Source organism: Tupaia chinensis, unplaced genomic scaffold (assembly GCF_000334495.1).
Source record: "Tupaia chinensis unplaced genomic scaffold, TupChi_1.0 Scaffold000023_1, whole genome shotgun sequence".
Taxonomy (NCBI): Eukaryota; Metazoa; Chordata; class Mammalia; order Scandentia; family Tupaiidae; genus Tupaia; species Tupaia belangeri.
In genome coordinates, this window is record NW_006159453.1 from 4,069,516 (window position 1) to 4,085,288 (window position 15,773).

The 15,773-nt window shown below is 40.4% G+C and overlaps 1 protein-coding gene across 3 annotated transcripts in view; it reads right to left on the minus strand.

The window, feature by feature from the left end:
* LRRC8C (leucine rich repeat containing 8 VRAC subunit C) overlaps positions 1 to 15,773 on the minus strand; it is an 88,816-nt gene that overhangs the window by 14,376 nt on the left and 58,667 nt on the right. Inside the window, exon 2 of one of the 3 annotated variants that reach the window (XM_027770544.1) lies at positions 5,796 to 5,841. The exons of the other annotated variants lie outside the window; for them this stretch is intronic. The gene's annotated coding sequence lies outside the window, so the exon portion shown is untranslated. The remainder of the gene's footprint in view (positions 1 to 5,795; positions 5,842 to 15,773) is intronic. 3 annotated transcript variants of the gene reach the window in all.

The window sequence follows — 15,773 nt, forward strand, 5'->3', positions numbered from 1 at the left end:
TATTTCCTTTTAGCACTGGATAATTCTGTTTCTGATTGTCCCATTGTTTTAACAATGATGTTTAAAACATACGTGATGGCTAGGAAATAACATACTACATATAGAGGAAATTTACACCCGAGTAGTAGACAGAAAAATGCAAAATGTCCAAGTGTTCATTAATAAACACAAGTGCTGAGTAAAAATTCCATTTATATTGGTTGCTTATTTCCCTAACAGTAAAAGGAAAAGGAAAGAAAAAAAAAAATACTGTGGCACCTGAGGAATAAAGCCCGTTAGAAAAAATACCACAGGATTAGATAGATGAATCCATTCAAACGTGGATCCTTGAATTTATTAATTCTCAAAAGTAGAATATAATATTAGGACATTTTCTATAGGTTTCATTGATACATAGTTAAAAATCAGGACCAGCCACTGTAGCACGGGTGGTGGGGAGCTGCTTCGCCATGTTGGAAGCCCTCCAGTCTGATCCTGGGTTGACCTGAACATGCTGGGTGCACCCATGGTCATGGCTGGCTAGAGGGCTGGGGGGAAGAGGGAATCGTGGCAAGTTGAGAACATGTCAAGGGTACCTATGTTTCTGTCTCTCTCATGAAAGACAGACAGACAGAAACTAAGACAAAAGAACAAATGATACCCAAACAAACATGAAGTAAATCTTCCTGAGTTATGTATGCATACTTGAGGAACATCAGATGCCACCAGTCTGGTAGAAGGATGAAACACTGAAAAAGCTAAAGCAAAATTTTCTAAGTCATCATTATGTGGAATAAGTAATCATATAAAGAACAGCAAGCTCCATAAGGCAGACCCCATGCTTTATTTTCATTGTCTGGCACAAAGAGGGTCTACAATAAATATGAGGTGAATAAATAGAACCACTGACCTTCGCTTCCAAGGAGGAAAAAAGAAACCACAGCAATGGCAAGTTACCCACATTCACATAATCAGATGCCAGTAAACATCTGGAAATCTTTGACTTCTAGTGACCTTCCTCTGAGATAAAACATTTCATTTAGCACACTCTCCAAATGGCCAAGCAACGTCAGCCTAGTGATTCCTAAAGCCAGAGTGAACGCTGATTTCATTTAAGATACACAATGAGTATGCTAGATTTGGGAGGCGCTATCCATTTATTTTTAAGTGAAAAATAAACATATCTACATTAGGACCGTGTGGGTGTTTATGATTTTTTTCTTTCTTTCCTTCCTTCCTTCCTTTCTTGCTGTAAGACATGCATGCTTGCCTGAGAGAGACAGAGAAAGAGAGAGATTTGGGGGTTGGGAGATGGCCACACAGCAATCCCTTTCTCCTCAGGATTTTGTGCACAACGCACATGTGCCCAGTGTGATTTTCAAGCCACAGGGTCCAGGACTGAGACTGTGTAGTCAGCCATGTGGGATTCAGCACCTTAACCTTCACGCCACCTGCTAGCCCCAAGATCATGTCTATATTTTGAAGTTTTGCTTAATAATGCAATTCTCCTATTACTGTAAATACTGACGTATTCACTATTTTGAAAGCAAGGATGACAATACAAACCATCAGTGTCTAAAAATTCATTTATTTAGAAAGAGACAAGCATCCTGAGTAAGCGCTCATGCATGATCCTCCCCCACAGCCTTTTTTTTTTTTTGAGAGGTTTTTGCTCTAGAGCGTGTGTGCTCATAAGAAAGACAGAGAGAGACAGAGAGACAAAGAGACAGAAAGCCAGAAATCATGCCTGGGGGGATGGCCACACTGCAATCTCTTCTCCATTCTCCTCTTGGGATCTTGGGCACGCATGCACACACACCCGGCGTGAGTTTAAGCCACCTGGGACTCAAACTGTGGTTGACTACATGGGAGTCCAGCGATAAAGCCATTATGCCAACTGCTGGTCCCTTTATTTATTTATTTATTTATTTGAGAGCCTTCCCCAAAGCCTTTTAGCCAGCCAGGCTCACAGGTGCACGTATGCCCTGGCAGGTACAGGTAAACCCAGCAGCTGAACGCCAGTCCTCCTTACGGCTCCCAGCATTGCAGAGCATGGTTACTGCTGCACCACTGATGGTCTCAATGCCATTTTTTTTAAACCTAGCCTGAGACTTTCTAGCCATGATGAATGCTTTTAACTTTCTGTATTTTAGCTGCAGCTGCATTGTGAATTTCTTCCCCCTTATTCTTTTGGAAAAAAAAAAACAAAACTGCTCCAATATAAAAAGGAATTAGGAAAGAAAATTTAAATGTAAGAGAGTGGGTGAGATTCAAAGTGGTCTACTCTCACTCTGCTTCATGGCATTTTCATATAAGTAAATGAATGAATGAATGATTTGATCTGTGGCAATGTAAGATATAAGTGGAATGCATTCATTTTTAATATACATTAGGAACATATATTTTGATTTGTAACAGAGACAATTTATTTCAGTTGTTTGAAGAATTTAAAATATTTATCCATAATTATACTCTTGAAATAAAGTAGCAAAAGCTCTGTTTGAAGCAATGCCCAGAGACTGAAATCTTGGTTTTGTGCTCAACTGCCTTATCCCCAGACACTCTACTGATAAATCTTTGAGCATGAGTAGGATAAAAGAAAAAAAAGAAAATGGGAGTGTTCAAAGAGAAACATAAATTCTCTGCACTATCCACAATGTACCAACAGCACAAAAATACAGAATTCTACTTACTGTAAACCTCTGAACAAACAAACAAAACCCACTGTTCTAAAAGGATTATTGAAAAATGATAAATATTTTAGCAATGCACTGTAATAATTTAAGAATAATTTTTTATACTGCTCAGCAAGTGATGCCAGCCGCCAGGCTGTGTCTGATCTACGTAAGGCTGGGTGGCAGCGCTCATCAGCGAGAACGGCTGTAAGTAGTTGTGACATCGTAGAGAGCTTGCAGCTAAAGCCAGGTCAAGGCATTGTAAGCCATGCCTTCGATGGTAAGAAACTGTTTTTCAGTCACTACACTTTTTGGAAGTGAAGATTATTTGGACTCCAGAAATACCACTAATTTGGAGAAGAAAAGTTCCACACATTCCAGGCAAATAGATTTTTTACCATATAGGGGAAATTTCATCTATGCATTTGTCCTTTTATTCTGAATCATCCAGACAATGGCTGATCTCTGGGGAGAACTCAAGACTCTTCTTTCTTTCTCACTCTTTAGATTAAGAGGGCTAGAAATCAAGTAGAGACGGTAACCTTTAAGGTAAAGAATTGAACTTTGGTGTCACAAGGCATTAAGGCTCTGAGTTCCCATTGCGGGGGCTGTCTCTCTTGAGATCAGAATGTTTGGACTCTCTTCAGAGCTTCTGCTGGGGGTCGTCATCTTGCACACTCTTATTCCTTGATGCTGATGTGACTTGACTGGCCTAGAGCTGCCTCTTTCAGAAGCTGACTGTAACCTGGGAAGGCCTGAGAAGGCTAGCTCACACAGCTTTGGGGAGAGTCAGTAATAAATCGACCTCCGCCTCTCATCTTCGTTTCCCTCTTCCTCTCACTTTAGTCTTTTCTTCACCCAGAGTCCCCTCTTCTTGGCCTCGCATGGCAGAGATTAAAGTGCACATAATGGCGGTTTCTTTCAGTAGCCTTTCTCCCCGCCTCCTTCTGGTCCAGGTCTGTAGCCCTTCAGAGTTTAGGCTAAGGAAGTCTTTGTGACATATGTGAGGTCTAGCCTCACCACCAGGAGATTAATAGTGAAGTTTGGGGCCAGAATTAGTGTTTGTTTTTGTTTTCTTCTAGATAGGGTCTTGTGCTACAATCTCCTGCACTACAAGTGCATGCCTGGATTTTATTTTATTTTATTTTATTTTAAAGACAGGATCTTGGAAATTGCCATGCCAGCTTTAAGCTTGCCCTCCTCCTGCCTGGGTGTCCTGAGTTGTTGGGCTTCCCAGCAATGACCACCATGACCAGACGTTAGGCTGGCCAGAAACTGAACCTGGGCCTCCCATGTAGTCCCAGCCTGCCAAGCACAGCATCTTAGCAGCGTGTGCCAGCACAGCTCGGTCACCTGCACTCTAATGAAATGATGATGCCTGGTCTTGTCCTGCTATATACCTTCTGCAGAGCCTTCAGGTAGTAGGACGTAGGTGGCTATAGGAAGGAAGATTTTGGGGCATTTGGCCTGGGAACCTAGACTTCTCTTACTCTGTGTGCCAGATATCCAAGTAATCACACTTAAGCCTAAATGGTAATGCCCAAAATGAAGAGAAAGTGTTCTGAAGTCTATAAAGAGACTAAAAAGGATTCATGTGTAATGTTACAATCATTTTTTTTTTTCATAATAAATCTGTGAAAGGAAATGATGCCTACCCTCCTCATTTTATACAACTAGGGCCTAGAAAAACTATGCATTTTACCTAAGTTATACTAAGAGCATATGGGAGAGTCCATATTTTCTATTTGAAATTTTAAGGAAAGATTAAATTTTTTCCCTTTAAATGGACTTGGTCTAGCTCAAATTATGTTTGTTTTGTATTTCTAGTGAGCATGTGAGGTTTTTTTCTTTTTTTTTTTTTAAGAGTTTTTTCCTATAGGGCGCATGCGCTCACCAGAAAGACAGAGAAAGAAAGAGAGACAGAAAGTGAGAAATCACCCCCACCCATCGGGGATGGCCATGCCACAATCCCTTTTCTCCTCCATTCTCCTCTTGGGATCTTGGGCATGCACGCACACACGCCCAGCGTGAGTTTAAGCCACCAGGTCCGGGACTCGAACCGCAGTCAACTACATGGGAGTCCAGAGACATAGCTATTACACTAACTGCTGGTCCCTGTGAGGTTTCTTAAAAGGTAAAATGATGTTGATGGCCTGTTTATCAAACAAAAGATTGTGGTTGATAGCACAGAATTTCTAAAATAAAATGTAAAACTAAGTGACTAATATGATCATGCATACAAGTATTCCAGAAGGGAATACCTCCACAACACTGTCTCGTCTTGTATTAAGCATTTCCTGAATCCAATATCTAGCACCTACATTAAAAATTTAACATCCCAAACAATAAGCTAATATTTGAACTTCAAGTCACAGAGCTCCAGCTTTGAGTATCAGTGCAAAGAATCTTACTAGCTTTTAGGAACTTGTATACCTGAGTAGGGAGATATCAATTCTATTTTTTTAAAAGACGTACTTAATTCCATTTGTTATTATTTTTACTTTGATGAGAGACAGAGAGAAAGGGAAAGCAAGAAAGCAAGCTGCCAGGTCCAGGACTCAGCCGTGTGGGAGTTCAGCACTCTAACCATCATGCCACCTGCTGGCCCCAATATCAATTCTACTTTTTTTTTGAGAGAGAGATTTTTGCTATAGGATGCATGTGCTCACCAGAGAGAGACAGACAGACAGACAGCAAGAAAGCATCCCCCAGGAGGGGATGGCCACACTGCAATCTTCTCTCCATTTTTCTCTTGGAATTTTGGGCATGCACGCATACATGCCCAGAGTGAATTTTAAGCCACTGTGTCTGAGACTTGAACCCCAGTCAACCATGTGGGAGTCCAGGGATGTAACCATTATGCCATCCTTCAATTTTATTTTTAAAAAGCTGATTCTAGTATTGCTAATACTTCACCCGAAAATTAACTTAAAAAAAGAGCTTATTTCTTCCATGAGAGAGAGAGAAAGAGCGCACGAGCGAGAGAGCTCACCCTTAACAGGGTCTTGCCTCTGCAATCCACCCTTGGCCCCAGCCAGCCCCAGATCGCAGTCACGCACATGCCTGCAGTGTTCAGAGAGGTCTCTGAATGAACCCAGAGCACCCCCATGTGGGTCAGCCTCACGGAGCATCACATTTTACCTCTGAGACACCATCCGGCCCTAGGAAAGCTGACGTTTTGAAGTTGCTGTTAAAAGATGAAAAGAGTCATGCATGTTTAAAAGGCTTTATGCCCTTATCCTTAGAAATTGGAAGTACCACCATATCAAAAAAGCTGAATCTGTATTTGCTAGAAATCTCCAAGTGAACATTTATGAAATTTAGCTTACTCACAAGCCTTATTCTTTATAATGTCCCATAACATTTTTTCCAGAAATATAATTTATTCCTATACATAGTCCCATAGCCATCCTATAAAGAACATTGAGAATCTTGATTTTCCTAGGTAGATTTAATTATTCTTTCTCCTTGGTATGCACTGCATTCCATTTATATATACACGCTCTAGCAATTATGTTGTTTAAAGATGATGTAAATGAATGCCTATCTTTGCAACAGTTTAAACATTTTGAAGACCAAGACCAAGTTTTCATGTCAACAGAATTCAGCATTGTGCCTATAATACGTACAAAATAAACTGTATAATGAATGAGTGCATGTGTTATTTTGCCTTTGCAACTATGCCCTAAATTCTTTGGAGGCAGAGATGGAGCCGTAAATTATTCTGAATTCCTCTTAATACCAAATAAAGTGTTGGGAACCTAGTCAACATGCAATAAATATGCTTTATTTGCAATTTCATATAAAAATTTCATTAAACAGAACTCTTTATTGCCAGATATTCTCAAACAAAAGCTAGATATTAATGTGTCAAGGATGCAATGAAAAGATTTCGATGGTAGACCCTAGGAATCTGAAGCCATCAGCTCTGGGAACACCGGCAGCTCCCAATGAAGGCTATTGTCAACGATCAGACAGTTGACATTCCAGAGAATGTCGACATCACTTGAAGGGGCGCAGTTACTGTGAAGGGCCCTAGAGAAAGTGCGGAGGGACTTCAATCACATCAATGTAGAGCTCAGTCTCCTTGGAAAGAAAAAGAAGAGGCCGCAGGTGGACAAATGGTGGGGAAACAGAAAAGAACTGGCTACAGTTAGTGTTACATTTTGCTTCTCTTAAAAGATGAGGTCTGTGTACGTTCATTTACTCATCAACATCGTTATTCAGGAGAATGGGCCTCTTGCTGGAATTCTAAATTTTGGGGGGTGAAAAATAATACAGAGGGTTCAAATGTGGCCAGATGTTGCTTGTTCAGTATCTCAAACCCAGAAAGATGAGTTGAACCTTGATACAGCAAGTCACAACAGTTAAAAATAAGGATATACGAAAATTCTTGGGTAGTATCTATGTCTCTGGTATCCATGTCTCTGAGAAGGGTAGAGTTCAGCTGGCTGATGAGCAAGATCTAAGAGTTCTCCAGCTATAAGCTGGATGATTTCTAAGGACATTATATGATATTTTAAAGATAATAATAAAGCAAAATAATTTATTAAAAAAAGATTTCTATGTTGGACCTGTACAAAATCACTTCTAAATTCTCCTTCAGGTTCGAAAAACTGTTATTTTTATTTATCTTTAAAATTTAGTGTAGGGGCCAGCAGATGGCACAGTGGATGAGGTGGCTGGACTCCCACATGGCTGACAGTGTTCCGGGCCAGACCTAGTGACGTGAAAATCATGCTGGGCACATGTGCATGCAAGCTCAGAATCCCAAGAGAATGGAGAATAGGGGATTGTGGCATGGCCATCCCTCTGCGGAGGGGGGGGGGTGAGTTCTCACTTCTTTCCCTCAATGTTTCTCTCCAGTGAACACATGTGTCCTATGGCAAACCCCTCTCCACCCCCTCCACCCCTAAAAGAAAGTAATTGAGTGCAGGACTTGGAATCTTCCTAGATAAAAATAAACCAGTATCAGGAAAATATCACCCTTATTCAAGAATTTAATAATCAATACATTTTAAATGAATTTTAAAAGGTCTTTGAAGGAGTAAAATATACTAATTATTTAATGATCATAAACAAAATCTCAAAGTTCACTTAACAATTAGTTATTTAGAATGAAAAAAACTACTTTCCACAAAACAACATGAAGGTTGTGAGGCTCAGGGCAGAATCCAATGCATGGGTACAGAGTCAAGTACTAATTGTACTTGACTCAGTCGCTGCTAATGAGAAGGTCTGCTTTAGGATCCCCCAGCATTCCCATCAGCTCTGTTGAGGGCCATGGTACGTCTCTGATATCATTCAAGAAAGATCAGCTGTTACTAGCTACTTTTTATACTTTTCAAAGATCTGATTTTTCTCACCTCCTCTTTAATCACTCCCACACAGTTTTTCTCCATTAGTTTATGATTCAGTGTTAAACTGTTTCTATTACTAAGGAAGTGTATTCTTAGAATGGCTGAAACATCAATGTATTCACTCCACAAATATTTCCTGAGTATATGTTAGGTCTAAGCTACTCAAGTGGGTATAAAGATGAGTAAGACACGGACCTTGCTGATTAGCCACTTGAGACCTCGTGGGGGCAATGAGAAATGCTCCTATAGTTTCTGCCATAATCTGTGGCTAGTTAAGAGCCGGTGAATAGTAACAGTCCTTGCTTCGATGGGCCCATGTTCCAAGACACCATGAGACTGAATTCTTTGTCCTAACTCTCAGAAGTCAGATGTAGAGCTGGAAGCTTGATGTTTGCAGGAAAACCTGCTTTACACACCAGATGATAAGAGCTCAATTTGGGTCAATGCTTGTCTCAAGTCTTACAAGGGAGATCCAAGCCTGAAAAAACTGAGAGACTACTCTCCCATGGGCCATCTCTGTACCTGCCATGTGGCCTCTTCTGTTGCCCCTGCTGGAATGTCCTTCCTGTGTTCTGCTTAAATGTCATCTTCTCAGACAAGACTTCTTTGACAGCCCATGTCAATGAGGATCCCCCTACGCTCTCTTCTCTCCTTACACTTTTTTTTTTTTTCCAAAGCACTTACATCTCACATTGCATTTTAAATGTATTCATTTGTTGTTTGGTGGGGATTTTGTCATTTTTATCACTGCCTAACCCTACTGCTTACAACTAATATATGTACAGAAAAAATGGTTCTCATGACACATGGAATCTCCTTGGTGTGATCCCTCAGCCAAGTCAGAGGAAGGGTATCACCAATAACGGGATGCTCACTACCTACACTAACATTTTCAGAATGGTTGACTTCTTTAAAGTTTGTGTTTGGGTTACACCAAAATATTCTTTTCTAAAGCCTGTCATTGGTTCTCTTTGGTCTTCTAGGACATGTGGAATAAGTTGAGGCCATCTAAACATTTCACATGGCAGCCCTTAGGTATCTGCTGTTGGCTCTCCTGTGCCTGCCAGTGTTCCCAGTGTGAGTGTAAACGTACCTTTACACAGGCTTTTCGATTTCCCTTCTACTGGACACAATCTCTTAAATTATGGTGTAAAGTACCCAGAAGTGAAATGTAGCACCTCTGTAATTCAAAGTCCTCAGCTCTGGGACCAGCAGTTGGTATAATGGCTATGTCGCTGGACTCCCATGTAGTCGACCACAGTTCGAGTCCCGGACCTGGTGGCTTAAACTCACGCTGGGTGCATGTGCGTGCATGCCCAAGATCCCAAGACGAGAATGGAGGAGAAGGGACTGTGGCATGGCCATCCTCCCTGGGGGGGGGTGGGGTGGGGGGTGGGGGGGTGATTTCTCACTTTCTGTCTGTCTCTGTCTTTCTGGCAAGCACATGTGCCCTACAGCAAAAACCTCTCCAAAGTCCTCAGCTCCTTAGGATATCAATGCTCACAGTACCTGACTAAAATGTGTCACCTAGACTTTTTCACTCATTCATTCTTTCATCACACAAAATGCATTTCTGGGGAATACTTACATGTTTGGAAATGCCTCCTCATCTCCATTCTGGGGATAGGAATGAACCTGACAGATGAGGCTTTATGGAGCTCATATTCCTATAAACTTAAAGTCATTTTTCTTGGCTTTTTAAACAAAGGGATGAAAAATCTTGAAGCTCACAATTTTTCCTCTTGTGACATACGTTTGAAACATTTGCAAATAGATTTAGAAGTTTACAACTGAAAAATAGTAGGAGATTTGGGTAGGACATCAGACATATTTTCTATGAAGGAAATGAGAAGAATTTAATTTGTACAGTAAGGAGTGTTGTGTGTGCGTGTGTATGTGGCCAGGAGAGGGGAACCTCAGGGTTACAGGGTTGAATTATCCATGCTTCTCAATGCACAACAGCATCAGCTGATGCAAAGCCCTGCCTTTTCATCTTCCTTCTCTCTCTTGTCTTTTATCCTTTTCACCATTCCTCTCTACCATTCTATTCCTCTCAAAAATTTAATTAAAATTTTATTAATTTTTTTTTAAATTTATAAATTAATTGTGGGGTCTAGACAACTGGTCATTGTAGGAGCAATTCTGTGTCACCCAGGAACATGAACTATCTTTCCATTGATTCAAATACTCTTGTATGTCACTTATTAGACATTTAAGTTTTCAATGATGGTCTTATATAGTTCTGGTTAGCTAAATTCCTAAACACTTGACAGTTTTGTTGCTAGTTTGAATGGCATCTTATTTTTTGTTAAATCTTTTAGTTGATATGTACCTTTTCAGTTGGGAGTACTGTTTTTAATTTTTCCCTCTTTATTCATGATAAAACACGTGTGCGCATATGAGAAAGACTGACGGAGAGAGAGAGAGAGAAAGATATGAGCACCTGTCACTGGGTCCAGTCATGCCACGATCCCTTCTCCAGTCCTATAGCCTGTTGAATCTCGGGCATTCATGTATGCACATGATGTGTTTCAGGGTAACTGGGCCGGGCATTTGAACCATGGTCACCACGTGGGATCCAGCTTCCCTTGAGCAGTTAATCAACATTGTGCCACAAAACTGGCCCTTATTTCATATTTTTGAAAGGATACAGTGCCAGCCAGTGGCAGGGTGGTTAGGACAGCTAGATCCCATGGCCAAACACAGTTCAAGTCCCAGACCCAGCAGCTTGAAAAACACAGGCATACGTGTGTGCATGCTCAAAGTTGTGCAAAGAGAGAAAAATGGAGGAGATAGGATTTCCATCTGACCATTCCCCACGGGGTGGTGCTTTATTTTCTATTTCTCTGTTTCTCTTCAGCAAGCCCACATACCCCCAGCAAATAAAAACAAAACAAAAATGAATAACAAAAGTATATATAAAACAATATTAGTAGGTAAGTTTCTCTTTACTGTATGAAGTTTATTAGTTCCAAAATGATGAGAATTGTAAAATCAAACAATAAAAATGCAGGATTTACAAAGAAAAAAATAGTGTAATAGTGTAGGGGATTAGTGCAGCAGCATTTGTTACTGTATAGAACAGAAGACTCCAGCAATAGCCTAGAAACTTCCTGGACTAAGACTTACATGCGATTCCAGCAATAGCCTAGCTCCTAGAGAACTGAGCGGTGTTCTCAGTGGAAGGGAAAGGCTATGGAGAGGAGAAGGAAGGAAGGGGGTTCCTGAATGACTGAGCGGTCCAGATGTTGCCCGTGTTCTCAGAGGGAGGGAAAGGATATGGGGGGAAGGAAGGAAGGAAGAAAGGGGATTCCTGAATGACTGAGAGGTCCAGATATTCTCAGCGGGAAGGAAAGCATATGGAGGATGGAGGGGTGCAAAGTGAGGGCAGTAAGAGAATCTGTTTGGCTGGTAAAATTAGAGGGAAGTGTCCAAGGTAAGGGCCCTGATTAGAAACACAAGGTCACCTCCTTCCATGTCATAATAAACCTGTTCAATATGGATCTTTGACGATAGGTTCTGAGTGATCCACACGCAGGATTAACAGTCAAGACGAGCGTGGCACAGTGGTAAACCACCACTTGCACACGTGGAGAACTCCGAGTCACGATATCCACGATCGTGGGCTGGCTGGGGTGAGAGTGGATTGAGGTGTCAAGGCCCTGCTGGGGATACTGTCTCTGTATCTCTCTCGCTCATGGATGAAATGAATAAATAAACTTAAAGAAAAAAAAAAAACTCCAAAAAACAACAGAAACTGGATATCACTCATTTCACATTGGAAATAAACTCAGTACTCATCAGTGCTTCGTTATTTGAGGGAGAAGATGTATTATTTAACGATAGACAGGCAACAAGACCACAGCGTCCCATAATTGTGAGATAAAAGGAAGCGTTTCCCATTCACTGACTGGCACGAACAGCATCAGATAAGCTAAGAAAAGCATTTAGATTCACACTCTGAGTTAAACCCGAGGTGAGGTGAAAGGCACTCATAGATTACTCTCATGGTCAGGAATTCACTGCACATTAAATTGTCACGGTGATAGACGACAAGAAGGAAAGTTCTCGAAAAGATCGAAATAACCGTTTGCATAAACCACCCTAAGTCTTCAGGCATGTTTTTGTTACTAGATGTAACACATGTTTCGAAATATTGTTTTTCTCACAGAATTCACTGTTGTCCCCACAGAGACGAGAAAGGCTGCTTTTTAAAATTATTTTCACCATCCAAATGATCTTTGTTTTCTATTCCCTAAAGACTCAGGTAGTGTGGTAACATGTAACAGGTACGCTTAAAAACTTATTTTAGATGAGGTCTTCATTTTAAGCCTACCCATTAGTGCTCTCTGCTAGTTCATCTTATTCTGAATACCACATAAACAACAGGCTAATCTAAGGAAGACTTTCTGCCTTTAGAAATTCAGATTTGGCCAAAGAAAGAAAAAAATCCCTACTAGAAAGCTCAGGTAGTATGAGGCAGAGGATTGTGGGAGGGAACTAAAAGCAAGAATTTGGGACAAATTGTCAAATGAAGCCCTCTGGATAATTTGTATTGCCTGTGAGCCTTTTCTCCTAAAGGTCATTTGCTAAGGAGCTGAACGTCATCAAATATACCGGAAAATCATTGTGCTCTCCAAATTAAAATAGGGAGTATCTGTGAACAGGAAGCTTCCGTGTCCCAAACTCTTCAGACAGTGTGACTCTGCTGGCCAGTTTGTTCCTGGTCATTGTGCTAAGTCCCGATAATTTTCTGTGGGTGATTTCAAGTCACTAAAATCATTCTCTTGTTCCCCCCACCTCCAAATTCAGAAAGCAGGAAATGTCTTTCCTGTGTAACAATGACAAGGGAGGTCCCCTAGGGCTTCCAGGGGACTTGCATCTTCCAGTTCCTGTTTTTGGCTTCTAACTGCTCACTCTATATTTGGTATCAGCCTGTCTCTGGGCTGTTTTGAATTTTGTCTTACTAGATAACCTGGAGTTACTGAGCAGAGATCTAAAGCAATCTTATTTTTCCAGGAAGCGACATGTTGATCTTTTAGGATCTCGTCTGTTTTATGGAGTGTGTTGAGTTTTTGAATAGTGTTGTTTATAGTGCAGAGTTGGGTGTTTACACTCTTGTCCTCGAGGCGGTATGACTGTCCAGGAATAGGGTACGTACACTCCTACACTCTCCTGGTTTACAGTGAGTTTATATTTGTTCCTTATACAGAGTGATGTAGTCTAAGGGATGCTCCTTATACATGCTCTTACTCCGTGGCAGCCTTGAAAATAGTTACTTGCTCAGAAATGAATAAATATTTGTCAGATAGATACATAAGACATGAGGAGTATTAATTCTAATCCTTTCATATCAGGGCAAGAAAAAATGAACACCTCCTTAAATATTTTCAAAGCTATGCAATCTTATACCTGTATGAATATAACTAACAGGAGTAAACAGAAAATCAACTGTTACTTGCCATGGAAAAATCAACATAGTTACTCAAAAGCTGTTGGATGACTATTTTATCACCAGTGAATGTCATTTTAACTCTACCTTAAATTTCGCTTTGTCATGTTTTAATTTGCTTTGAAAAAAAAAATAAGACCAGAAAGAATAAATATTTTCAAAGCTATGCAATCTTATACCTGTATGAATATAACTAACAGGAGTAAACAGAAAATCAACTGTTACTTGCCATGGAAAAATCAACATAGTTACTCAAAAGCTGTTGGATGACTATTTTATCACCAGTGAATGTCATTTTAACTCTACCTTAAATTTCGCTTTGTCATGTTTTAATTTGCTTTGAAAAAAAAAAAAAAAGACCAGAAAGAATGATTGCATTTGCATTTACAAAGGGAAAATCAAGGCATAAAAGCATATTTTAACTCTTTTAATATCACCTTGGAAATAGGAAAGGAATTTGAGCTTCACAGAGAAGGCTTTGTTTATGAAGTTATCAGTCACTAAGCCAATTTCAGAGGATTATCATAGCTGAGCTAAAATAAGAGTTTTAAATTCCTTCCCTAAGTTACATTGCATTCATTTGTAATACAAATCTTGAGTGATTTTGCTTTCTCTAATAATTTAAACTATACATTACTTTTTGTTTCATTAATACCAGTTTGGAGGTTATTCTTTTTTAGAGTAGAGGCATAGTGAAAAACCCTTAAAAAATTAATCTGTAATTCAGAGAGTTGTCATTTTTAATAACTTTGTATTTACTTTTTAGTCATGTTGCATTTGTCTTTTTACTGAAAATTGTTTTACAAACCAAGTGTGGTCACACGTACATGCCATTGTAATGGTCCCCTGATGGCTCCCTACTACCTGATAGCAGTGTGTGTAGAGCTGAAAGACACACCACTGGAAAATCACTGAGTTTTGACTCCTGGCTGCTTTCCTGTGGCCTGTGGGGCAAGTTACTTAACCTTCTGTACTTCAGAGTTCTCATCTGAGGGACTAGCAGTTAGCATAATGGCTACGTCACTGGACTCCCACGTAGTCGACTGCGGTTCCAGTCCTGGACCCAGAGGTTTAAACTCACACCAGGCACGTGTGCGTGCCCGCCCAAGATCCCGAGAGGAGAATGGAGGAGAAGGGATTGCGGCGTGGCCATCCTCCCTGGGGGGTGATTTCTCGTTTTCTGTCTCTCTTTGTTTTCCTGGCGAGCACACCCACCCTATAGCAAGAACCTCTCAAAAAAAAAAAAAAAAAGAATTCTCATCTGAAAAATGGAACTAATCTACCTCCATGTTCATTCTGGGAAATAATGAAATAATGACTAACAGAGTCCAGTCCCGGTTCCCCTGCCAGTGTTACTCGGTAAAAGTGCTACTAGCATTCTGGGTAGGACAATTGTTCTGTTGTGTGGGATTGTCCCACCCACTCTAGGATTTTGATACCCCTCACTCTGCCCCCTGGAACACCATCTGTGCCCTCTGGTCCCTGTGCTCATCAATGAAACGATCATCCTAAGTCTTCTCGTTGTGCTGATTTATTCCTCCAACTCCTCTTTTAAAATACATATATATATTAGGTTGTTGGAAAAGTCATGATGTATTTTTCTGTTTTTCTGTGCAAAAATGTGTCATAACTTTTCAGACAACCCAATACTTTGGTTTTATGTACTCATTCTTTGAAACTGTACTCAATTCTTTTCCCTTCTGTCCCTCACTTCCATCGGCTGAGATGATGCTTCCATGTGGTCCTCTTGAGGCACCATTAAGGTGCTTTCAAAATGGGAAGTATCACTTGTGCTTGTCTACAGTCTTTTGGGGACCAGCAGGTGGCATGGTGGTTAAGCACTGGACATTCCCACATAGCTGACCATGGTTGGAGTCCCGGACCTGGTAACTTACTTTCTCACGTTCCCTCTCTCTCTCTGGTCAAATTAAAATAAATAAATGAATAAATAAAATTAAATGAATAATTAAAAATATATATAGTCTTTAGCCTATTAGCAAATCTCAGGGTACGGAATGTCCTGCATTTCTTTCAATATCTAGTACTCCACACAGTACCTAACATGTAGTACATTCACATCCATGAATTCAACGATGTATCTATTTATTTATTTATTATTTTTAAAAGAATCATTTTATTTAACTTTATTTGTTACTATTACTATTTAGTTTGATCAGAGACAAACAGTGAGAGAGAGAAAGAGACAGTGAGAAAGCAAGCCACCAGGTCCCAGACTTGAAACACGGCTGGCCATGTGGAAGTCCAACGCCCTCAATCTCCCAAGCACCTGCTGGACCAAAGTCTGAA